The sequence below is a fragment of the Protopterus annectens genome, chromosome 12.part0, assembly GCF_019279795.1.
Source record: "Protopterus annectens isolate FY-2018-M chromosome 12.part0, PAN1.0, whole genome shotgun sequence".
NCBI classification, from domain to species: domain Eukaryota; kingdom Metazoa; phylum Chordata; order Ceratodontiformes; family Protopteridae; genus Protopterus; species Protopterus annectens.
This window is the reverse complement of record NC_056746.1, coordinates 218,400,631-218,426,406: the sequence shown is the minus strand read 5'-3', so window position 1 is coordinate 218,426,406 and position 25,776 is coordinate 218,400,631. Positions and strand designations below refer to the sequence as shown.

The 25,776-nt window shown below is 40.0% G+C and overlaps 1 protein-coding gene across 1 annotated transcript in view; it reads right to left on the bottom strand.

Annotated features, from left to right (window-relative positions):
- Window positions 1-25,776, bottom strand: part of PLD6 (phospholipase D family member 6) — a 133,594-nt gene that overhangs the window by 11,294 nt on the left and 96,524 nt on the right. The gene's annotated exons all lie outside the window — the stretch shown is intronic.

Sequence of the window (25,776 nt, the reverse complement as noted above, 5' to 3'; positions counted from 1 at the left end):
GAGTAGTCTGACTGAGCTACAAATTGCCCTTTTTCAGCAGAGGCCTGGGGAGAAAAGCTCCAGAGAACAATTATAAACTAGTACAATAAATTCATTAAACAATACAGTAAAAACAAATACAGAGGGAAAAGTAAAAAAAAAAGTAAGTATTACAGAGACGTTTTGCTGGAATTTACAAGTTTGAACAATTATCAAATATTTATTAATCAATAGAAATGAAGTGTGTATGAAAAAGGACTTTCAGTAATCTATGTATTTCTCCAAAGATAGAATGCTATAGATCAGAGTTATAAAGGACATATATAAGGAAGAGAAGATGAAACTGAAGTATATAGGAGTCTGAGGTTTGCCAGAGTTCAGGTAGACAGTATGGTAGGAATAGAAGTGCTGAGGAGTATAATATTAAAAAACCGAGGGGGATGGTCAGACAACAGTTCATGGTGGATGAGTACAGCGGCAGGACCTGAGAGTTTGTAGGTGTTCTTTGGCAGCTGCTTTGAAATATTTTGATTGATTTATTAATCTTACTTGAAGTGGAAGCTAATTCCATGCTATGGTAGGATTGTAACTATATAGGTTGCTTCCCATTTTTGTTCTAGGTTTATAGATAAATAGTAAGTCCTGGTCTGAGCTGTGGAGTGATCTCTTTAGGGAATACTTAGATATAAGGGAAGATAGGTTAGAGCAATAACCAGGTTGATATATGATAAGAGTGCATAATCTGTAACTGAGAGCAGAAGCAGGTTAGGTAGTTCCAGCCAGTTTAAGTGAGACGCAGTGATGAGTTTTATAAGTGTGTTGGGCAGAGAATTTGGCTACTTTATTATAGGCTGAGTTAAGTTTTGCTAGCAGTGAGGTGTTAAGGTTTGTGAATATTTGGGAAGCATATAGTAGACTGGGTAGGAGATAAGTGTGAAAGAGGGTTACTTTTGCTTTGGAAGTGAGGAACTTTCTATTTCTGTGTAGGAGACCTAATTTCTGATGGGTTTTCCTGATGCAATTATTTATGTGTAAGTCAAATTTAAGTTGATCATCTATAGTGACACCTAGGAGTTTGGAGCTAGATTCAGGTACTATTACAATAAGAGATCATTATTCCCACCTTTTATACATGGCAGCTTTTTTTAAAATGTCTGCTTTCAGCTTTTGTGATACATGCACCCATTAATGTTGGTTAATCCTGTACATTTTTTCTTATCATCAACAATGGAACCTATGTCACATTTTCTAAGACTTTTTGTTTTAATAAAAACCCTAAAAAAAAAACAAAAAAAAACATACTACACCACAACACACCCATACCATAACCTCTTTACAAATACACACAATTATGCATATCTTCAAATAACTAAGTTTAATCCTCCTAATAGGGACATTTGTGCCAAGCAGACAGCTGATAATGCAGGTCCTAACTAATCTAAAATTGAGGTTATCCATGCCAAGATGCACATTATTGCCTGTGCTTCTATTACACTGATTGGCGTCTGTTCTTTTCTAGCTTTATTCCACACAGATGTGAAAACAACTTGAATGCATTCACAAATCATCAACTTTTAGCCTTGAAGTGTTTTGTATTTTACTGCCCTATTACCAGCTTGTCTCCATAGAAATATAAGAGAAAAAAGAGAAATCTAATCCTCTGATGCAGCCTGAAAGATAAGTTGAAACATTTAATGCTAAAGGAAAACTTTTCATTATATTTGTTGCTCTCATATTTACTTGTTTCCACTTGAAATTTACTATTAGATTAAGCCAAGGGTTTTAATCTAGACATTCACCATTGCAAAAGTAAGAGAAAACTCCATCCCCACCTCAACAACCCTACATTACAGCCTAAAAATACAGACATACTTTTATCTACCTTTTCTTCTATTTTTGCACTGTAATACCTACATTACTTTTTTTAAATAACAAACATATTTACTGACTTGTCACTTGACATAAACAATCATATATTTATATAAATGAAAAAAAAAAACATATTGACATTTTCAGTTGCAAACATTATACATCACATAGAATCGTCTAAACAGTTATTGTCAACTGAACATTACATAGTTCATTCAATTCATGCCTTCCATTAAACCTCATTCATCCTCCAAACCATTATTCCGCATGTATTGCTCCCACAATTTCCATTTTTTTCTATGTGATTTGCTCCTACCCTTTTCTAAAGATCTAACTTCCAGTTCTTTTATCTTTGTTGCTATATTCACTACTTCTAGTACTTTTAGTTTAGGCCCTGGATTTTAATTTTCAAGTAACTGCTTTTTTGGCAGCAACCAGAAATAAACTCAGCAAGGCCGATTCTGATTCACAGCTCAAAAAATAATTTCCTATCTAAGGATATGTGATATGTGGGAAGAGACTAAACAAAAGATAATACAAAAACTGAGAAAATGGAAGCTTTGTTATATAGACATGGATAGTAAGATACAAGCAGTTAAAATGTTTTAGTCCCTTTAGTCTTATACACGGGTAAGGCATATTTTTATCAACCATTGGAGAAGTTGAGGGTAGCAATTAATAAAGAGCTGAATGACTTTATCTGAGAGGGGAAGATGGCAAGAGTCAAATGGGATAAACTGATTCTTCTAGTAGAACAGGGCGGATTGGAATTACCCCCATCTAAAGGGGTATTTCAGAGCTACACAGTTAAGACTTCTATACAGAGCACAAGCAGAAAACTAGAATTCAAAGTGGAAAGGGGTGTTGAAACACAGGAGAAGCTCAAGAAACAAGGAGAGACTGGGATTTGGGATGCAGGTCTTTAAGGAAAATAACAATAATCATTCAGAATATTATATCCATAAAGCAGCAGACATTATTCTAAGAACTAAATCAACCTGGAAATGGAGAAAGGAGATTTTACAGATAGGAATGACTGCAATTAGGGATATGGACAATAGGCAAGAGGGGGCTGGAATTTATTGGAGAAAACTGGCAAAGGAACAAAGGTATTGGGAGCAAATAACTAGAGAGGGAAAGATGATTGAATGGGAAGATGCCAAGAATTTATTTGGACTGCAGGTTAGAGTTGCCTTCCCTATCAGGGATTGATATCAGAATATAGGCAAAGAGAAAGAAATAGGAGGGTCCTAAACGAAAGACCAGCACTGGTAGAGTTTTTAACAGAATCTAGAACAGAAGCTGCCATTAAAAAAAAATAATAATTAGTAGAGCATATAAAATATTGAATGATAACTATAAGAATCAATCAGAGGAAGTTAGAAAGGATTGGGAAGAGAGATGGGATAAACAATTCACAAAGAAACAATGGGAGGATGTATGTACATCTCCCAAATATGCAACAAAATCTAGAAGATTTAGGATTTTTGCTCGGAAATGGTTATATAGATATTGTTACACTCCAAGTAGAAGCCAGTGATTTTTTTCTTCAGGCAAACAGTAAATGTTGGAGGTGTGAAGGGAAAGAAAGAGGTAATTTGGAACGTATTTTCTTGGAGTGCGGTGATTTGGTGGACTTTAAGGATTCCCTGCGGGATGCATTGTCGGAGATGCTAGGTGGGCAGATTGGTCTGACAAGGGAGATGATTTTTCTGAGCTAAGATACAGAATCGGAATTGCCTAGACATGGTAAAGCCTTGCGTGTCTAATAATGGTGGCTGCCAAAAAAGCAATTACTAGAAAATGGAAATCAAAATCTAAACCAACTATATGGGAACTAGTGAATATAATAACAGAGATAAAACAACTGGAAATGAGATCTTTAGAAAAGGGTAAGAGCAAACTACATAAGAAAAAAATGGGAATTGCGGGAACTATACATACAGGGGGAGGAATGATGTCTAAAAGAAGTCAGGACTTAAATGAGCTATGTATTGTTTGAGTGAGAATGATTGAGTAGATTAGAAGTGATGTATAATGTTTGCAACTGGGAGTGTGTCAGTATGGTTTGTGATGTAAAATGCTTCCGACTAGGATTGTGTCAGTGTGGTTTGCTTTCATTTACATAAATGTATGATTGCCTATGTAGTAAGTGATGGTTTAATAAAGATGTTTAAAAAAAGAAAGGCAGGAATTGAATAATTTGTGTAATATTGCTGAGGTTATATTATATAGCAATATATGTGAAGTATAATGTTTATTATGTTAATATAGTTTGATTACTTTTATATGAATGTAAACTTGCCTTTGTCACAAGTGATAATTCAATAAAGATGTTTGAAAAAAAATGTTTTTTAAGTTACACCAATTTGCTCAACAGTATTTCTGACAGAGTAGTCTGCAGGGATCTTTTAAAGTCCGACAACTCATTACACTCACCCAAATATGTTCCCAATTACCTAGTTCTTCCCGATCACACTTCCATTTTCAACCTACCTGGTAAATACTTAAGCAAACACTTACAAGCAAAAATCCTAAATCCTCTAGACGTTGTTGGATATTTGGGAGCCATACATATATCCTATCCTTGTGTCTTTGTGAATTGCTTATCTAGTCTCTCTTCCCAATCCTTTCTATCCTTCTCCAATTGAGTCCTATAGTTATCAGGCAATATTTTCTATGCCCTCCTAATTACCCCTTTATTTAACAGCAGCTTCTGTTCTAGATTCTACTAAAAACTCTACCAGTGCTGGTCTTTTACTTAGGATCTTCCTATTCCTTTCTCTTTGCCTATACTCTGATATCAATACTTGATAAAGAAGACAATCTCTAACCTGCAATCTAACTGTATTCTTCACATGTTCCCATTTATTACCTTCCCCTCTCTAATTATCTGCTCCCAATACTTTGGTTCCATTGTCAGTTTTATCCAGTAAATTCCAGCCCCTTCTTGTCTATTTTCTGTACCCCTAATTGCAGTCCTCCCTATCAGCAGAATTGCCTGTCAACATTCCCATGTTTGACTTGTAGTTTCTGCTACTTTATCAATATAAAATTCTATACAGTTATTGTTATTTTCCTTAAGGATATGCATCCAAAATCCCAATCGCTCCTTATTTCTTGACTGTTCCCCTTGTTTTATCATCATCCCTTTCCAACTGGAAATATAGCTTTCCACTCATGCTATGTACAGAAGCCTGAACTGTGTAGCTCTAAAATATCCCTTCAAATCAGGTAATCCCAAACCACCTTCTTCTATTGGAAGTATCAGGTTATCTCACTCCACTTGACACTTGCACTCTTCCCTTTCCCAGATAAAATCCTTCAACTCTTTACTAATTGCTATAAACAGCTTCACCACAGGTTGATAAAAATATGCCTGACCTGTGCATAAAACCAAAGGGACTAAAAATATTTTCACTGCTTCTATCTTCCTATCTATGTTAATAAGACAGAGCTTCCACATTCTCAGATTTTGTATTACCTTTTGTTTAGTCTCTTCCCACATATCCTTAGCTACCATAACAGAATCCTTTTAATCCATACACCCAGTACTTAATTTCAGCATGTCCCTACAATGATGGGTATTGCTGAATCAATTTGTGTTGTGGGTACATATTTATAGCTATTGCCTTTGTTTAATCTTCATTAATTTTGTATCCTGAAAAGACAGGAAATTGTCTCAGAATATTCCACAACACTGAAATGTCCTTTTCTGGTTTTATCAGGAACAAAATAAGATCTTCCCTGCAAATAAAGCCAACTTTTCTTGTTTAGCATAGTAATTATATCACTGAATTTCTAAATCCCTTATTTTCTTCGCCAATGGTTCTAAATATGTAATTCCTACATTTCATAATATCAAAAAGAAGAAAGAGAAAAGGAAGAAAAAGAAAAAAGCCATCTGTTCACTTTAATAACTTTACCACATACAAGAACAACTAAAAATGCTTTAAAATATGCAATGCATATTGTGGAAAGATTTATAGAATTACTGTTAAGAACAGACATTATTTTACTTACAGTTGCCTTTTTCCTTCTTCATCCCCTCTCCTCATAGTTCTTCCAAACATTAATGACATGAAGTGAGGCAAATGTTTTAATGCATTTCAGTTCCTACAAGTTGAACAAAGTCAACAAAAGCCCACTCTTTCCACTGACTCTTATATAGCCATATTTCACAAATGTGACTGATGCTTTGCAGTCTCATATCAATTCACTAACTTCCATGTTGCTGGTCTTCTTCCTTTTCGTCAACATCTCCCAACTCCAGATTATAGTTCAATTCAAAGGTGCTCCTGATTCTTCTAGTCAACTCCTGTGCTTTCCACTGTCTCTCAAGCAGTTCCCATTGGAACAGTGTTAAAGGTTTCACTGGCAAAGTCTCTCCACATGCTTAATTAGCAGAAGAATGAGAAGCAGTGTTCCTTTCTGCTTGATGGCTCACTTTTTGCTGGACAAACTTTCGCATTTCCTCCTTAGACTGTTCTCCATCAAAAATGTCCTTCCGGTAAAAATATTCTGACATCTGGACACAGTTGCTTGAATCTCGCACCTACATCTGGAGATTCCCTGATTACTGGAATAAATTAGTTTCTCTTCTCTCTAGTGTACAGTGAATAATCATATTCTATGCACACTCTACTGGTCTCCAACTTTTAATACTTTGCCCTTTTGGCACTGTTTTGCCAGGATCACCTCTCTTCGCTGGTAGGTTTGTATCTTTACTAATAAAGGTCTTGGCTGCTTTCTAGTGGTTATATTTAAAGCATACAATTGGTGTGCCCTTTCAACTAACAGTTCCTACTGTGGAATACCAGTCTAGGTGCTCATTTGTGCCTTCATAAAATTAATACAGTTTGTTCCTTCTAGTTTATCTGGTACAGCGGACAATCTCCAAAAGAAACTGGAAGCTCTTGCCTATGGATATGGACAGCAAGATACAAGCAGTAAAAAAAAAGGAAGTTATGTACTTACCATAACATTCCATGTGAGTTCTTCATCTCGCCTTCATTCTTTACTAATTGGTTCGGAGCCGATCCTTCGGCTCCAATTAGGCCAATTGCAAAGCTTGAGGTCTTCAAATAACTCGAGGCCAAGTCCCCATGATGCACCTGGAATTACCTCAGATCTTGTTTGCTGCATATAACAATACCATATGTCATTCTTTCACTCCCAAGAGAAAGGTATAGAAGGACTGAGTAACCAAGATGGATCCAGCATCTCGGTCATCTATCAACCCAGGAGGGGGTATGAGGGAGGGATGTAAGAATGAAGGCGAGATGAACTCACATGGAACGTTATGGTGAGTACATAACTTCTTTATGTGAAGTTGTTCAATCTCACCGTTCATTCTTTACTGATGGGTAGAGTCCCAAGCACCATCAATCTCGGGTGGCTCACGGGAGTATATTTCTCAGGACCGTGGATCCAACGGAGGCCCTGTCCCTGGAGGTCTTTTCAACTTTGTAATAAGTGATAAAGGTATGAGGTTTTGACCAATTGGCTGCTGCACAAATGTTATCAATGGGAAGTCTGGCAGAAAAGACAGATGATGTAGAAACTACCCTGGTTGAGTGAGCTTTAATCTTATGTTGCAAAGGTATATTGGCAACTGAATAGGCAAAGGTAATACAATCAGATAACCATTTAGACAGAGTTGTTTTAGCCACTGGTCTCCCCTTCCTGGCATCTGAAAATGAAACAAAAAGGTGGTCCGATTTTCTGAAATCTTTTGTTCTATCCAAATAAAATCTGAGCTGTTTATGAACATCAAATTTGTGCAGCATATACTCTAAATTATTGGCATGGTTGGGGAAGGAGACTGGCAAATCAATAACTTGGTTGAGATTGGTTTCAGTGCAAACTTTGGGCAAGAATGAGGGATTTGTTCTAAGTGAGACTCTGTCAGCATGGAATATCAAATAGGAAGGCTTGATGGATAAAGCCTGAAGCTCTGCCACTCTGTGGGCAGAAGTAATAGCTACCAAAAAGATGGTCTTCCAAGACAAAAATATGAGATCACAAGATGAAGCTGGTTCAAATGGCGGAAGAATTATGCAGGAAAGCATAACATTTAGATTCCATGGAGAATAGGGAGATTTCACAGGTGGATTAATATGAAAAGTCCCTTTGAGAAAGGCTTTGGATAACTTGTGAGACATAATATTCAATCATTCAAATCCAAGATGAAAATTAGAAACAGCAGCCAACTGAACCCGAACTGTTGCTGCTGCAGCCCCTTTGTTAAAAATCATAGTCAAGAACTCTAAGATGGAAGCCACAGGGGCTTGGTAAAGATCAATATTATTTTTAGAAGCCCGTATAGAAAATATTTTCCATTTGCTAAGATATAGCTTCCTAGTAGAAGATTTATGAGAAGACAAAAGGATCTGTTTTGTCTCATTGGAGAGGTTATGGAACCTGGCTATGACGGGAACTGGAGCAGCCAAGCTATCAGCTTCAGGGACTGCAGAGAGGGATGAAGATCCCTTGGCGGGTGCGTCAGAAGGTCTGGAACTGGGTCCAGAATCCAAGGATCCTCCAAAAGATGATGTCAAAGGAAGTGGAACCAACTCTGATGAGGCCAATGAGGGGCTATTAGAATGATGGTCCTTCCCGGGGTTTTTGCTTTCTATAGAACCTTGGGTATCAACGGGATTGGTGGAAATGCATATAGAAGACCCGGAGGACAATCGTGTACGAGTGCGCCCCTTGGGGCTTCTTCCGGAGAGGGAATCAGGGCAAAGTAGCTTTGCATTTCATGTTCATGTGACTGCCAAAAAGGTTGCAGCAAGGCTGGCCCCACCTGCAGAATATCCTGTCTGCTATTTCTTTCTTGAGGGACCACTCATGGGGCAACAAAATTGCCGTGCTCAATTTGTCTGCTATCACATTGGACTTCCCCGGGATGTGTGCTGCCAACAGAAAGCGCTGGGTGGAAACAGCCCACTTCCAAACTGAGAGCCTCGTGACAAAGGGGGTAAGACCTGGTTCCTCCTTGTATGTTCAAATACCAGACCACCGACATGTTGTCTGTCTGAATTGCAATCGTACCCAGAGGAAGAGAGTCCTAAAAATACTGCAATGCCAAAAGCACTGCTCTCAACTCCAGGACATTGATATGCAGATGTGTCTCTTGATCGGTCCATGTGTCTTGGGCAGTCTTTCCTTGAAAATGCCTGCCCCCACCCTATCAGGGAAGCATCCGTGGTCACTGTGGCTGCTGGAGAGGGTAGCACAAATGGGCGTCCCATCATGACATGAAGTGAGGTTAACCACCACTGAAGGTCCTTTTTGCAAGAATTTGTGATCATTATAATGTGAGTCATGGGGAACTCTTGGTAAGACCATTGAATGAACAACAGCCACTGAAGTATCCGCATGCGCATACGAGTTAGTGGTATGGCTAGAACTACTGCCGCCATTATGCCTAATAATTTCAGAACTTCTGATGCTGGTGCTCTGTTTTTTTATATCAGAATACTGAAAAAGAAGAAGGGCTCTTTCTATTGGAAGCCTTAGTGTGGTGGTGGTGGTGTCCAACTCTGCCCCAATAAAAACGATATGCTGCGATTGTTAGAAGACAGATTTTTCTGAGTTGATTGTAATGCCCAGATGATTGCGGAATGACAAAGTGGACTCCCTGAATGAGTTGATGCCTGGCGGCGGCAGTAAGGAGCCAATTGTCTAGGTACGGAAACACCTGAAATCCTAGACACCTCAGGTGAGCCATGACCACTGCCATGCATTTGGTGAACACTCTAGGGGCTGTAATGAGACCAAAGGGCAGGGCTCGAAACTGATAGCGACTAGCTCCTAGCCAGAAGTGCAGGTGATCCCTGGATGGTCTGGCTATTTTTATGTGGTAGTACGCATCCTTGAGATCTATCTAGCACATCCAATTGTCTTTCCCTACGAAGGGAAATATAGACTGAAGCGTGACCATCCGAAACTTCTCTTTCTTTACGTATTGGTTCAGACTGCTGAGGTCCAGTATGGGTCGCCAGTCCCCCGTCTTCTTTAGAACCAAAAAGAATCTTGAGTAAGTTCCGGATCCTGTCTGGTCTGCTAGGACTGGTTGGATGACTCTTTTTCTTAGTAACGTTTGGACCTCTATTGTTGCCTGTTCCTGTAACTGGGTGGAACGTCCGTGATTTTTCATATGATTGGAGGGGGTGTGGCAAATGGAATGAAGTATCCTCTGGAAATGATACTTTGTACCCAGCTGTCTTTTGTTATTTTGAGCCAGGAGTCTGGGTACAAAGATAAGCGACCCCCGACTGCCTCCAGAGCAGGACAGTCGGGCCTCCTCTCTGGACAGCTTGTAGGGCTTCCCAGAGAAGTGATCTCTGTCGCCCTGGTGTTGCGGACCCCCTCTGCCGTGAGGGCGTCGTCTTTCATTATTGCCCCCCCTCTGACCCTGGATGGGGGTTTACCACGTGTGTCCTGAAAGGCTCCTTGGGCTTTTCGGAACCACATTTTTCCTCCCCTTTGACTTTTAGGGTAGGGTCAGGTAGGGGTGGAAAAATGGACCTCGATGGCAGACAGAGTCTTTCTGTCCTGTTCAGACCTGGTTATTGTTTCCTTCACTTTAGGCCCGAAAAGGGACGAGCCATCAAATGGAGTGATCGCAAAGGATGACTTGAAGGACTCTGCGAAGGAACACAAGGGCATCCAGGAATGTCTCTTAAGAGCAACTCCTGTACCTGCTGCCCTACTCGTTCCATCAGCTGCATAAGAGAAGAGGTGCAAGGATGAGTTGACAATAGAACTGAGGGTAGCAAGCTGGGCAGCAACTTTGTCGGAAGCTCCTGCAACCACTGTACCCTGAAGAGTATCTCCTAACTCCTTAAGGAGATCTCTTTGTAACCTAGTAAAATGGGTTAAATAGTTTAGCGAACGAACGAACGGACAGCAAAGGTCGCTGAAATAAACATGCACTTCCCATATCTATCCACAATCCTGGAGTCTCTGTTAGGAGGATGGATAGATGAGGAAGTCTCAGACATTTCCTTTTTGATGGCTGCCGCCACCACGTTGGCATCAACCGGAACACCTTTTGTTAAAAATGTTTTGTCAAGGGGAGCAGAAATAAATTTATAAGGCCTCCTAGGGACAGGCTCCATAGTATCCAGAGACTCCCACGCCCTTCGTGAGAGCAGCTGCATCAACTCATCAAAGGGTGGAGACACCCAAGAGGTGGAGGGCTGAGACTCGAAAGCCTTCAGGAGAACTAACTCATCCTCAGTAAAGCTTTTGGACTGCCAGTCACCCCTCTGCCTAAGGATCTCAAGTATCTCAGCGAATGAGATATCCTCACTGAGGGACTGTGGGGACCCCTCTGACTCATCTAAGTCAGTATCTGATGTTAGAGACTCCTGTGGGGAGTCTAGATGTTTCCTCTTACACAATCTCTTCCTGGGAACCTCTTCAGTGGGAGCTTCTGGTGAGGTCACGGAAGAGCAGGGGCCACCCAATGGGGCTTCCTGAGGCTCTGGGTCTCTATGCTTGGTCAGGACATACGAGGCAGAAGCAGACACAGGCACTTTACGGGAGGAGGAAGGCAGACCTGAGGTCAAGGATGTCCTAGGAGAGATGACTCTCCTCATGACATCGAAAGCACCTCTGCTCCTATGCGAGGGAGCCGACAGATCCAAAGAAACCATCAACACCCCTCCCCCACCGGGACAGTGGGCTCCATTCCCGAGGTAGGAACTGAGCTCATCCGAGCCGAGGCCCTGAGAGGCAAAGTCGGAACTGACAAGTCGGTCCGACTGTCCTCCCCAGACCCGACCAGAGAGTGTTGGCTCCTAGAGTCCTCAATCGGCACCAAGGACGTCAGAGTGCACGGAGCCAAAGACACTGGAGCAGGCATCGGCTCCGAGGGTTCCACTAACATCAGGTCAGCCTCCTCTGGCTCCGAAGGACCAGCATGGCTTGGAGGAGGAAAAGTTAGAGTCAGCTCAAGGGTCTTCGGCTCCGAAGTCATTTGGGTCGAAGCCGATAACATTTTTGCTAAGGCCAGTGCAAATAACAGCTTCTGCACCGCATGATCCACATCCAGATCCGACAGGCTGATAGAAGATCGAGATGAGCATACCGAAGGTGGTACCGACTGGAGAAGTGGACTCTTAGGCGCTTCGGACACCAGTTCCAAGACTGGGGACCAGCTCCGAAAGATAAAGATTGTCGGCTCCGATGGCAGTGGAGCCGAAGTCGAAGACATTTTTGATTTCTTCGAGTCCGATGTCTTGGAAGACTTTGAGGACTTGCTGGGTCCATCTTGGTCACTCAAAGCTTCCTGAAACGAAGGCTTCAACAACCCTCTACCGATCAGTTTCCTCTTCCTTTCCTGCAGCACCTTTGAGGTGAAGGAATGACAAATAGAACAACTGTCTTGCAAATGCAGAGCCCCTAGACAGTAAACACAATTAACATGGCTGTCTGTAACAGACATCTTTTGGCCACACTTTGGGCACTTCTTGAAGCCAGACTTAGGGTGCTTATCTTGGTCAGCCATAGTAATGTTAGGAAAATTACTGTTACCACAAAAAACTAAAACAGTAATTATTCACTCATGCCTTAAATAAAAGTGGGCTAAATCACACACACAGAAGTACAGGTATAAATGTGAAATCACCCAATAAGAAATTCCAAGCAGACTATGCAAAAAGATGGAGATAGCTGCTAAGAAACAACAACCTTATCTAAAATTATCTAAGGTTTACTGAAACTACAACGTCAACAATAATAAACTACTAAGCCTTGTCTATAAAAATTCAGAAGGCTAGAGAGACCACACAGCAAATGACTATAACTATCTAAGAAAACAGTAGAAATTGTGACAAAAGGTCACTGAATAACACACTGTAATTTGAGAAAAAAACTATTAAACTAATCCTAAAACAGGCCACTAGAAATTTGTTAAAGCACACTAAATGGGAAGGGAAAACACAGTGAAAAGCTATAAGAGCTTTATCAACTATCCTAAACTATTCTAACTATCTAACTAGCAAAAATTTCCAATAAGTAAGTAATGAAAAAACAGCTTAACTGGCCCGAGCTAAATCATAACCTCTGATCTGTTGCAGTGGCAAACTAGATCTGAGGTAATTCCAGGTGCATTATGGGATAGGGACTTGGCCACGAGCTATTTGAAGACCTCGAGCTTTGCAATTGGCAGTATCGGAGCCAAGGGATCAGCTCCGAACCCATCAGTAAAGAATGAACGGTGAGACTGCACAACTTCACATTATGATTTTATTCCCTTTAGTTTTATACACAGGTCAGGCATATTTTTATCAACCAAAAGAGAGGTTTTGGATAGTAATTAATAAAGAGTTGAAAGATCTTATTTGGGAGGGGAAGAAGAAAAGAGTCAAGTGGGACAAGTTGATCCTCCTAACAGAACAAGGAAGTTTAAGATTACCTAATTTGAACTGATATTTTAGAGCTACACAGTTAAGGCTCTTGTACATAACACAAACAGAAAGCTATGGGATTCAAAGTCAGGAGGGATGATGATGAAGGTGGAGGGTTAATGACAAAATAAGGAAAGAATGGGATTCTGGACACAGATCCTTAAGGAGAATAACAACAGTCATACAGAATATCATATTCATAAAGTAGCAAAAAGTATACTAAGAACTAGACAAAACGAATGAAGAAAGGCAATTCTGCCAGTAGGGGTGACTGCAATTAGGGGCAGAGAGAATAGACAACAGCTAGCTGGAATTTTCTGGAGGAAGATCGCAAAGAAACCAAGGTACTGGGCAAAAAGAATTAGAGAATGAAAGATAACAGAATGGGAAGAGGCCAAGAAGACATTTGGATTGCAGGCTAGTGACTGCCTTCCCTGTCAAGGATTGATAGAGTATCAGAGTATAGACAAACAGAAAGGGATAGGGGATTCCCAAATGAAAGACCAGCACTGATTGAGTTTTTAATTTATTCTTGAACAGAAGCTGTTGTTAAAGGGATAATTAGAAAGCATATAAAATATTACACAATAACTATAGGAATTGATCGGAAAATGTCAGAAAAGATTGGGAAGAGAGATTAGATATGAAACCCACAAAGAAACAATGGAAGGACATATGTATGGTTCCCAAGTATGCAACAAAATCTAGATGATTTATGATTTTTACCTGGCAGTGTTTGCATTGATACTTTTATACCACAAGCAGACTCCAGAAAGAATTTTTCCTCAGGTAGATGGCAAATGTTGGAGATGTGATGGAGAAGAAAGAGGTGACTGAGAACATATGTTTGTGAGTATAATGTGTTGGTACATTTTAAAAATTCCATACAGGGTACTCCATAAGGAATACTAGGTGAGCAAATGAGTATAACTAAGGAAATATTTTTTTTTTGAGCTGGGATACATGATCTGAACTGCTTAGACTTAGTAAGTTCTTGTTAAGTTTAATTCTCGTAGCTGCCAAAAAAGGAATTACTAGAAAATGGAAATCAAAATCTAAACCAACTATACTTGAAGTAGTCAATATTGTGACAGGGACAGAAGAACAGGAAATGGAATCTTTAGAAAATGGTAGGAGCAAATTACATAGAAAATAATGAAAATTATGGGAATGACACATGCAGAACAATGTTTTGTAGGAGGAATGAGCCTTAGCTATATGGGTAAATTACCCAAGCTTACTACATTTGGGAGGTGGAAGGAGAAGGGTCTAGCAGCCCCTGGAGAAAGGTCCAAGCAAAGTGTGATCTAGACCTAGAAGAGGAATTACGCTTGTAATGCCTTGTAAACATAAGCATAGAGAACCATGTTGCTTTTTTTTAGAATACTTCTAAAATCCAACCCTTTCCAAAAAAAAAACATAGATGAAGACAACAGTTTTGTTATGATGATTATAACAAAAAGTAACAACTTTAGACAACCACTCAGAAATAGTTTATGACAGGTTATCCTTTCCTTTTACCTTCACAAGAAATGAATGACTGATTCAAGATCTGAAACATTTTAGTTTTGTCACAATGGTACTAGATTTTCTGCGGACATCCAAGGTATGGAATATCCTTTCTTCCTCATTTTTAGGTTCAGGAAAAAAAATTGAGAGATACTGCTTTGGGTCTATATTATGTACTCGAAAGAACTAAACGATGACTACCCATTCATCGACACATATGTGTCTAACCTGCACTTGAGCAAACGGCCACATCATCGATTTTTTTTCAAGGGAAAAAAAATCGGTTGGCTGTTGTATTAAATCTGCCCTTTTCCCCACTGTAGTGCAATCTCTGAGTTAGTATATTTAGTTAGGGGGCACAGCCCCCCCATACTGGGGGTCCTGGGGGGGGGTGAAGCTTACCACTTCATAGGGTTTGTTATATTGTGTTGTGCGTAGTTGGCCTGCCAATTTTTTTCCCTTGGAAGAAAATTGATGATGTGGTCGTTCACTCATGTGCAGTTTTGACAGATATGTGTTGATGAAAGGGGAGTCGATGTTTAGTTCTTTTGAGTACATAATATAGACCCATACCGCTTTAGATATAAAAGAAGTATTTCTTCTCAAAGAAACCCCATCTGTCTGGAAAATGAGTCAATGTTGGCTCACCATATTCAAGTTAACTGGTTCAAATGGAGTAAGTGTTAGCTTCTCTGACAAAATTAATATCCTAGGGAGGGGGCATAGGTTTTCCTAGAGGCCTCTTGTGCAAAACCCCTTTTTAAAACATTTTGACATGAGAATGCATTGAAAGAGGCGGAACCATGGGCAAACAAGCAGAAATGGCCAGTAAATGAACAACTACCCTGAACGGGTGATGGTTATGTTGTTGGCACCAGCAAGAAAACGTTTTCCATTTGCTACTATGTGATTTTCTAGTAGCAAGCTTTCTTGCCTCCATTAGTACCTGCTGCATGTCCTCAGTAAACAGAGGTGACTAAAGGGAAGACTCTTTCGAACAGGCAGTCATTTGAAGTTGACTGGAGTCAGGGTGTATCCAACAGCCCTGATCTTTTGTGAGTAGATCTTTTCTGTGAGGAAGCTTGTGGTAATTGCCCCTGGCCATTTCCAAAAGTAGGGAGAACTACTGTTGCCTGGTGCAAAACAGAGTTGCCAAAGTGATCTTGGAGGATTCCTTCTGAATCTTCAAAAGTACCCTTTTTATCAGTAGAAAGGGTGGAGAAGCATGCAGGAACATTCCTGTCCAAGGAAAGGAAAAGGCATATGTCTTCCGTGTCTTCTTGCATGGAGCCTCGGTGCAGAAAATTGTCAGTTCATTGTTCAAACAGGAAGCAAAAAGTTCTACTTGAGGAACTACCCACAGATGTATCAAATCTTGGTGGACCCCCTGATCTAATTCCCATTGTGAGGGTCTACCTTTGTCATGCCCAGCTTGTCTGCCACACAATTTTGATCTGATGGAATCTTGGATGCCTGCAGAGCAAGATTGTGCTGTGAAGCTATATCCCAAGTGAACATGGCTATTCTGCAAAGCGAGTACAAACTGGTTTCCCCATGGTTGTTGATGTACTATATAACTGTGGTATTGCTTGTAACAATTTGAAGTGGTCCCAGGGACCAACAATGATATTGAGAGTTGAAGGTCTTGATAAGGGCAAGCATCTCTTAAATTTATGTGCTTGTGTCTGTCCTTGGTGTCCCACACATCTTGAACGTTTATCCCTCGTGAAACTGCATCCCAAGAAAAGTCTGAGGCATCTGTTGTGACTAACTGCTTTGGAATAGGGAGGGAGAAGGGGAGACCCACATTTACGGATATTTGCTGTCTCCGCTAAATTTCTCTTTTGACAAACCTCAGTACTGGGATTTAAAAAAACAAAGGATGTTGATGCTGGAACCAAAGAGACTTCAGATACTATTGTATCTTTCTCATGAGGAGTATTGCCAGGGGTATCATGAGAATCATAAATGCCACGAGACCCAAAATCCTGAGGTATTCCCCTGCAGTGACCAAAGTCTGAGTGGAAAACCTTAGAAATATATTTAGATATACATCTATTTTTCTTGTGAAAAAAAAAGCTCTTGGAACCGAGATGTCTAGCTGACAATCCTGAAACACAAGCCTGTGTGAAGGAGTCAAAAAGCAGTTTTGAATGCTCTCTTGGAATCTAAGTTTGTGTAAGACATCTCTCACACAATGGAAAGATTCCTGACACTTTGAAAAAGACTCAGTAAAAATAGCAAGTCATCTATATATAAAAAAAGTGTGTACACTCTGTAGCCTGCAATGAACTTTTACTGGAGCTAGACACTTTCTGAACACTCTTGATGCAGTGGATAGTCTAATGGGTAATACAGAGAACTGATAAAATGATCCATACATACAAAACTTTAAGAAAAACAGAATTCTGGATGAAGAGGAATGTGATGATAAGTATCTTTTAAAACTAATGTTACCAGGAAACTTGGAAGAAGGAAAGCTAACAGCTTATGAAGCGACAGCATTTAAAAGGTGGGCACTATCACAAACAGGATTAGGAAAGAAAGAACCAAAGCTGGTCTCCAAGCATTTTCTTTCTTTGATACTAAAAGCATTTCTGAATAAAAACATTTCCCAACATGGGGAGGAATAACTGGTTCCATCACTCCCTGGGACAGCATGTGAAGGACAGGGGAAAATAAAAGACTCTGGTCTGGTGGATAAGGAATAACCCCCTGAAAAGGCGGGCTTTCCACCAACTGCCATCTGTAGCCAAAAGTGGAGATTCAGAGTTTTTTGGAAGAAAAAAAGGACTGTCAGGGTGGGAAAGGGGACAAGATCCCATAAATAGTCACTCTGACTTGTTGGACTGCCCTGGTTTTGCGGGATGTTCTAACCCCTTTGTCATTCTTAAAAAAAGAAGTTATGTACTCACCATAACATTCCATCTGTATTGTCCACTTTCATTCTTCCTCAACAGTTGGGCTCATATCCAATTCTTGGATCCAACTCAGCTATTACTAAATCTCGAGGTAACCAAGAAACTCTCTAGTGCGTCCCCTACCCATAATGCACCAGCCTTTAGCTACCTCAGATCTTGTTTGCTGAATTTACCAGAAAAGAAATGCTTAACATGCATAACTCCAGGAGACATGAAAGTACGTGTCCCATAAAGGAAGAAAAGATACCTGGAGCTCAATATAAAGGACAGTGATGTCCCTCTAAGAACTTATTCGTCCAGAAGTTTGTGAACAGACGGGATGGGGGGCTGGTGGGTGGGAAGTTGAGGAAGAATGAAAATGGACAACACAGATGAAACATTATGGTGAGTATATAACTTCTTTATCTGATTTTGTCAGTTTTCATTCTATTCTCAACAGCTGGGACAGAGTGCCCAGCTACCTGTAATCTTGGGTGGACTCTTAGGAAGGATATTCCTGAGCACAGTTGAACCAAATGATGCCCCTGGAGACCAGATCCAATTTGCAATGAGTAACAAATGTATGGGGAGTAGGCCAAGTTGCTGCTGCACATATATCATCCATGGAAGCTCTGGGTAAAAAGACTGAAGAAGTTGCCATGGATCTATTTGAATGAGCTTGTACCACTTTTGGCAAGATAACACCCAATTTGTTACATATAATGAAATACAATCAGTTAGCTATCTGGTTAAAGTGACTTTTGGAACTGGTTTACCCAATTTCAATTCTGCAAAGGAAACAAATAATTGGCCTGTTTTTCTGCTCTCTTGTATTCTATGCAGGTAAAAACGTATTTGCCTACCAACATCCAATAAATGTAACATGTATTCAGCCTTGTTTGCAAAAATACTGGTAAATTAATGGACTGATTGATATTAGACTTTTGACACCACCTTGGGAAGGAAAGAGGCACCATTCTTTCCACATCTTCCTCCATCAAACCTCTGGAAGAACGAGTTGAAACAAGAGAGAGGGACTTGGACTGGAGACGTTCCAAAAAGTGTGAGGGCACATGTGAAGGCACCGGGTCAGTGGATGGTGAATATCTTTGTCCTGGGAAGGGCTATAGGACTGGAGGCAGTCAGATCCGATGACTTCTTTATCAGATTCGAGGTAGTCGATACATCACTTTTTGCTTCTCGGATGCATGGGTGAGGAACTTTTTGATCTTATCAGATCCAGCTTGGGCCTTTTCCTAGAAGGCTCGAAACTGGGGTGGATGAGGTGGATGGTTTCAGAGACAAAGGCTTCAGTTCTTTACTTTTGGGGGATTGAGCCCCACATATTGCCTCTCCAAAACAGATGGAAGTTATCCTTTCGATATGTTTGTTTTTTCTTTCAGCTAAAGCCCAAGGATTGAAACCATGGCAGATAGAACAATTTTCTTCCAGATGCAATGCCCCAGACAGTAAACACACACAATGTGGGCATCAGTCACTGGCAGTTTGCAGCCACACAACACACTTTTTAAACCCAGCAGGTCATTATACTGCAACAATACAAAGGAAACATTTTTGTAAGAACAGATTTTATTTTGAAAGACAGAATTCCCTGCCTACCAGCGATGGTAAACAAAAGGGCTACACTAAGTGTAGAAAGGAAAATAAATTACTAACAATAGTAATTACACACTGTACATGAGTTAAAAAGAAAGCAAAATTACCAACTAAAGTAACAGAAGAAATACGAGTTTGTACAAAGTTAAGAGGCAAGAAATATAAGAAATACTAGAAAATACAGAGATTTAGAAAATAATAATTAGCACTTATCTGAAAAAGCTCGAGAGCTAGGTTAACCAAGTCTTTCGCAAACACCAGCAAACGAGATCTGAGGTAGCTTAGGGCTGGTGCATTATGGGTAGGGGACAAGCTCAAGAGCTTCTTGGTTACCATGAGCTTTAGTAACGGCTGAGTCAGATCCAAACCCAGCTGTTGAGGACAGAATGAAAATTGACAACATCAGATCCTCTGTTTACCTGCATTTTGTTGAGACTGTTTATTTTGTTTTCTGCCAAAAATGGATGAGGGGTTAGAGAATCCCTTAGAAAATGTGGAAAAGGATGGCTGAAAATCTTGGAGATCCCCTGTAATAACTTATCCATTTTTTCTACTTTTTGATAACTTCTACAGCAAAGGAACCAGAAACTAAATAGGACCCATTTTTCACATCCTCAGGGAGGTTCTGAAAATGCAGCTAGGCAACCCTCCTCAAAACAGTACCAGTGGCTACAGTCTTGGAATAAATATTGACTGTCATATACACACTGTAAACAATGGAAGAAGCTAAATTATTTAAAGTAGATTTTTCCTCACAAGAATAAACTGCAGATAAAATATTCCTCATATTTTTACAATTAGTCAGAATAAACTTTTAACATATGAGCATGACAATTTTCTGAAAATCAAAGTTGCAGAATCGTACACTTTTTTCCATACTTATCAATAATCTTCCCATTCTTGTCAAGGAAAGTAGAATTGGAATTAACCAAATGTTTACCAGAAGTAGTATTAACTAAAGCTATAGCTATTGGGCCAGGTTTGAAAGATTGTATAAAAACATAAGACTGAGGTCCTTTTTAGGGGCAACAGGCCGATTATCAGGAAAATTACAAGCATTGATACCCACATCCTCCAGAGCTGACAGAACTGGGGGAATGGGTGAAGGTTTTAGAAATCTGTACCAGCTGATATTATTATTTTCTGAGGGACTGAGAAATCTCAGAGGTCTCCCACTGAAAACACTGGCACATTCTGGAAATAGTCTCAGAGAAAAGAGCCCCCCCCCAATGGGAGAATGAGAAAATGAGCTCACCTCTGAGTCTGAATCAGAAAACCTGAGGAAAAAGCCCTGTATCTGTCTCTTCAGCTTCCTGTCTAGATTCAAAATCTTGATCCTCTTCAGGAAAAAGGGTATCCCACATTCTTTTACCAGAAAAAGAAGTTATGTACTCACCATAACGTTCCATCTGAGTAGTTGTACTTTATTTGTCTTCAACCTCTGGGTTATGGATCCGTATCGGATCCGACACGGCTGCATAGCCAGCATCTGGTCTGAGCTCCAAGCTCCTCCCCTTACCCATAATGCCCCCATCTCCTTTCTCCCTTCAGATTAAGTTTGCTGCTCAACATATAACATACACCCAACCCAAAAAGACCTTATCTCTACTGGCAGCCCAAAAAATTCTGAACCAAAGCATAGCAATGGACAGCTCCTAGGATGATTTTGTGTTTTATGTGTTGTCTGGTTTATGACGCGAAGTGCAGGTTGTTTGTTGCAGGTTTTTACTTAGAGCCTCCGAGTATGATTTTGTGTATTTATGTGTATTTTTTGCCAGTGCTGTTTTAGTAGGTCTGTGTGTGGCTGGAGTTGTGATGCAAGTGTTAACCTTCTCTTCTTGACTGTCTGTTCCAGTCTTGGTTGGAGACAGCTTAACTGCCAGTTTGGCTGTATAACTGCATCTCTCGCATATGTTAGTGTTTTGTGGTAGGAGGAGAGGGTTGTCTGCGTACATGAGGCAGTTGTAACACTGCCTCAGGATACCCAGATTCACCAGCTGGACTGGAGAGTGCACCTGAAGTTGCCCTTTGTTCATGCCTGAATAGTAGGGTGAGCTGCTTAGTCGCTTGGTTGGTGAGGGGTGAATAAAAAGCCTTGCCCTGCTGGGTAATCAGTATCAGGGTATATTAGTGCTTGCTGTTAGGTCTGAGCAAGTGCTGGGCTGTAAGATGCTTTTTGAGTGCTTAGGTTAAGGGTTAGACTAGTTTCAAGGGAAAAACTGAAGAGGAGACTTAGTGGAGACGGGAATAATTTAACCGTAGCTAACCAGCACTGCCCGGTGCGCAAAACCGTGCAAACGTGGTTTTTATAGTAGGGGAAATTAAAGAGATGGAAATTAGCTCAAAATGGCCAATAAACTACTAACTTCTGGGCTGGAACCACTCCTCCAGGGACAGATAGGTTGCTCAAAGCTCTCCTCTCTCACAGGTGAACAGAGAAACTTCCTTCTATCCAAGTAAGGTATGGGCAACTCAGAAACTAGTATCACAGCCCTGAATTCAGCACTAGCCTGAAAACTGGACTATACTAGCTTAGAAAGGCAGGAAACAAGGATTTTTTTTTGTTTTTTGTTTTTGAAAAGATAAGGCAAAAACAGTAAAAAAAGATACACTTAAAACAACTTTAAACGATTACAAACGATCAGAAAAGGCTATTGTACTTTAGTGTGTAGCCTACAACAGTTAAACAAATTATTTAAACAAAAAACAAGTTTTTAAAAGTGTAAGTACAATATGTGAAAAAAACAAGCTTTTAAATCACAATAAACGCTGGAAAATCTGCGTTTAGGTGGAAAACAGTTAAGTACTGCAAGAAAGTACAGAAAACTGATACTTAATCACTCCAAAGTCTCTTTCCTAAGTTAGAAGGCTTGTAACAGTTTAAGGTTTTCTAGTGCTACCAGTAGGTTAGTTACAGGAAAGATGGGAAACAAGCGCAAATGTGGTCTTTTAAACCAGAAAGTTGAAAGAGACAGGCAAACTGTCCAAATGGTCAATAAACTACAATTTCTGGGCCAAGAACCTCTCCTCTTGTGGTAGACAGGCTACCTACTGCATACCACTCCCACTGATAAGCTAGAAGGCTTTCCTCCAACACAGAAAGGCTTGCGGGGCTCAGAAGCTTACCAACAGTCCTGGATACAGCAACTCTGTATCTGGACTAGGCAAGTTACAGGAAAGGTGGGAAACAAGTGCAAGTGCGGATTTTAAACCAGAACGTTGAAAGAGATGGAAAAAACTGCCCAAATGGCCAATAGCTACAATTTCTGGGCCAATAGCTGCAATTTCTGGGCCAGGAACCACTCCTCTTGTGATAGATAGGCTACCTAATGCTTACCACTCCCACTGATAACCTAGAAGGCTTCCCTCCAACACAAAAAGGCTTGGGGGGTTCAGAAGCTTATGAAGAGCCCTGGAATACAGCAAATCTGTACCTGGACTAGACTGGTTACAGGAAAGGTGGTGAACAAGTACAAACGTAGGCTTTTAAGCCAGTAAGTTGAAAGAGATGGAAAACTGCCCAAATGTCCAAATAAACTACAATTTCTGGGCCAAAACTCACTCTTCCCATGGAGGATAGGCTAACTAGTGCTTACCACTCCCAATGATAAGCTAGAAGGCTTTCCTCCAACACAGAAAGGCTTGCGGGCTCAGAAGCTAACTAACAATCCTGGATACAGCAACTCTGTAACCGGACCAGGCTAGTTATAGGAAAGGTGGGAAACAGGCACAAGTGCAGCTTTCAAACCAGAAAGTTGAAAGAGATGGAAAAAAACTGCTCAAACAGCCAATACCTACAATTTCTGGGCCAGGGACCACTCCTTTTGTGGTAGATAGGCTACCTGATGCTTTCCACTCCCACTGACAAGCTAGAAGGCTTCCCTCCAACACGGAAAGGCTTGGGGGGGCTCAGAAGCTTACAAAGAGTCCTGGATACAGAAAATCTGTACCTGGACTAGACTAGTAACAGGAAAGGCAGGAAACAAGTGCAAACACAGGCTTTTAATTCAGAAGGTTGAAAGAGATGGAAAAGCTTCCCAAACAGCCAATAAACTATCATTTCTGGGCCAGAAACCACTCCTCCTGTGGTAGATAGGTTACCTAGTGCTTACCACTCCCACTGATAAGCTAGAAGGCTTCTCTCCAACACAGAAGGGCTTGGGGGGCTCAGAAGCTTATCAACAGTCCTGGATACACTAGTTATAGGAAAGGCGGGGACCAAACGCAAAACAGGCTTTTAACCAGAAAGTAGAAAGAGATGGAAAAACTGCCCAAATGGCTAATGAACTACAATTTCAAGGCCAAAACCCACTCTTCCCATGACAGATAGGCTACCTAGTGCTTACCACTCCAACTGATAAGCTAGAAGGCTTCCCTCCAACACAAAAAGGCTTGGGGGGCTCAGAAGCTTACCAACAGTCCTGGATACAGCAAGTCTGTATCTGGACTTGACTGGTTACAGGAAAGGCAGGAAACAAGCTTAGAATTTTTTTTGTTTTTTGTTACAGAAAAGAAGCTAAAACAGCAGTAAATACAATTCAAATTGTAGTGCAGGCCAGCACACCCGAGCGTGTAGCAACACTATGGCAAATACAGTTCAAATAAACGCAATTAAATTAACAAATGACTAAAAAAACAAGTGCAGAAGGCAGTAAATTAGAAGGCTACAAACAAGCAGTAATAAGTGCAGAGTAAGAGCGACTGAACAGATAGCACACAGAAGAGCAACTAAGAATATATATATATATATATACATATATATATATATATATATATATGCACACGCACAAATATATGTATATATATATACATATATATATATATATATATATATATACATATATATATATATATATATATATATATATATATATATATATATATATATATATATATATATATATATATATATATATATATATATATATATATATATATATATATATATATATATATATATATATATATATATATACATATATATATATATATATATATATATATATATATATATATATATATATATATATATATATATATATATATATATATATATATATATATATGTATATATATATATGCATATATATATATACATATATATATATATATATATATATGTATATATATATGTATATATACATACACACACACACACACACACACATATATATATACACACAAATATATATATATATATATATATATATATATATATATTTTTTTTTTTTTTTGAGGGAAGGAACAGAGCAGGATTAAGAGGCTACAGGGATTATCCTTCCCAAATGCTTTCTTTGTACACAGTAGGAGTGCCTGAAATCAGAATATGATCTCACTGCACTCAGTTGAGTGAGCAAATAAGATGGGCCCAAAAGGAGTATCTAAATACAAATCGGCAAGAGGGGCTGGCAATTTCAAAGCCACCAACATTAATACCAAAACAAGAACAGGGAGGGTGGGTAGGGAACTGTAGAGAGACAGCCACAACTTCAGCTGAGTTAATATTCAGTGAAAAACACAAATAAATACATTAAATAAAATACTATATGCAAAAGAGCAGCTAGAAGTGTTCTTAAATTCACTTATACGTCCAGCTGATTTCAGGTAGATGTTAGCTGGCCAAAGCTCTGATATTAAGCAGACAACTCAAAATGTACCACTTATATAAGGCAAGACAATCACAGCCCTTAAGGCGAAATAACATACCTAACACACTAGTAATAGGTGACTCTATAGTCAGGCACACTGACGTCCCACTCACTAGGCTGGACAAGCAGAAGGTTACTGTTAGCTGCCTGTCGGGAGCCAGAATCCGCTACATAACACAAGCACTCAGGTCACTCCAGAACAAGTACAAATATGACTCTGTCATTGTTCGTGTTGGTGTGAATGACCTGAGACGCACCTCCCTGGACTACATGAAAAGAGACATGGAAGAGCTCTCTGATCATGTAGCCCAGGCTGGTAGGACCCTGACACCGAGTAGCATCCTGCCCTCAACAAGAATGATACTTCAGTATAAAGAAAAAAAATGATCAATTTCAACAATTTCAGCAAGAGACAGCTTGCACCTGTCATGCCTAGGATTTCGAATACTAGCCAAGGCTCTTGCTGCCCCCATAGGCAAGGCTCAAAAGTCAAACCCACCTCCATAAACAGCACAATTAACAAAAAACTGAGGGTTATGCTACTCAACACCAGGAGTTTAAATCTCAAAATGCACGCTTAAAGCACTCCTCAGTATGGAGAACGTCGACATCTTTGCAGCAACTGAAACCTGGTTCAAGGCTCTAGAGAGCACCCCAGCACTACCGGGCTACAACTCATACCACACGTTTCGGCCACAGAACACGGACCGAAACACAAAAAGAGGGGATGTATCCATATTCATCAAGGATACCTACACGTCCAGGTTAATGGCACAGCATGATACCTCTGAGATCATCCATGTGCAACTAACATCGGGAAAATCTGCAATG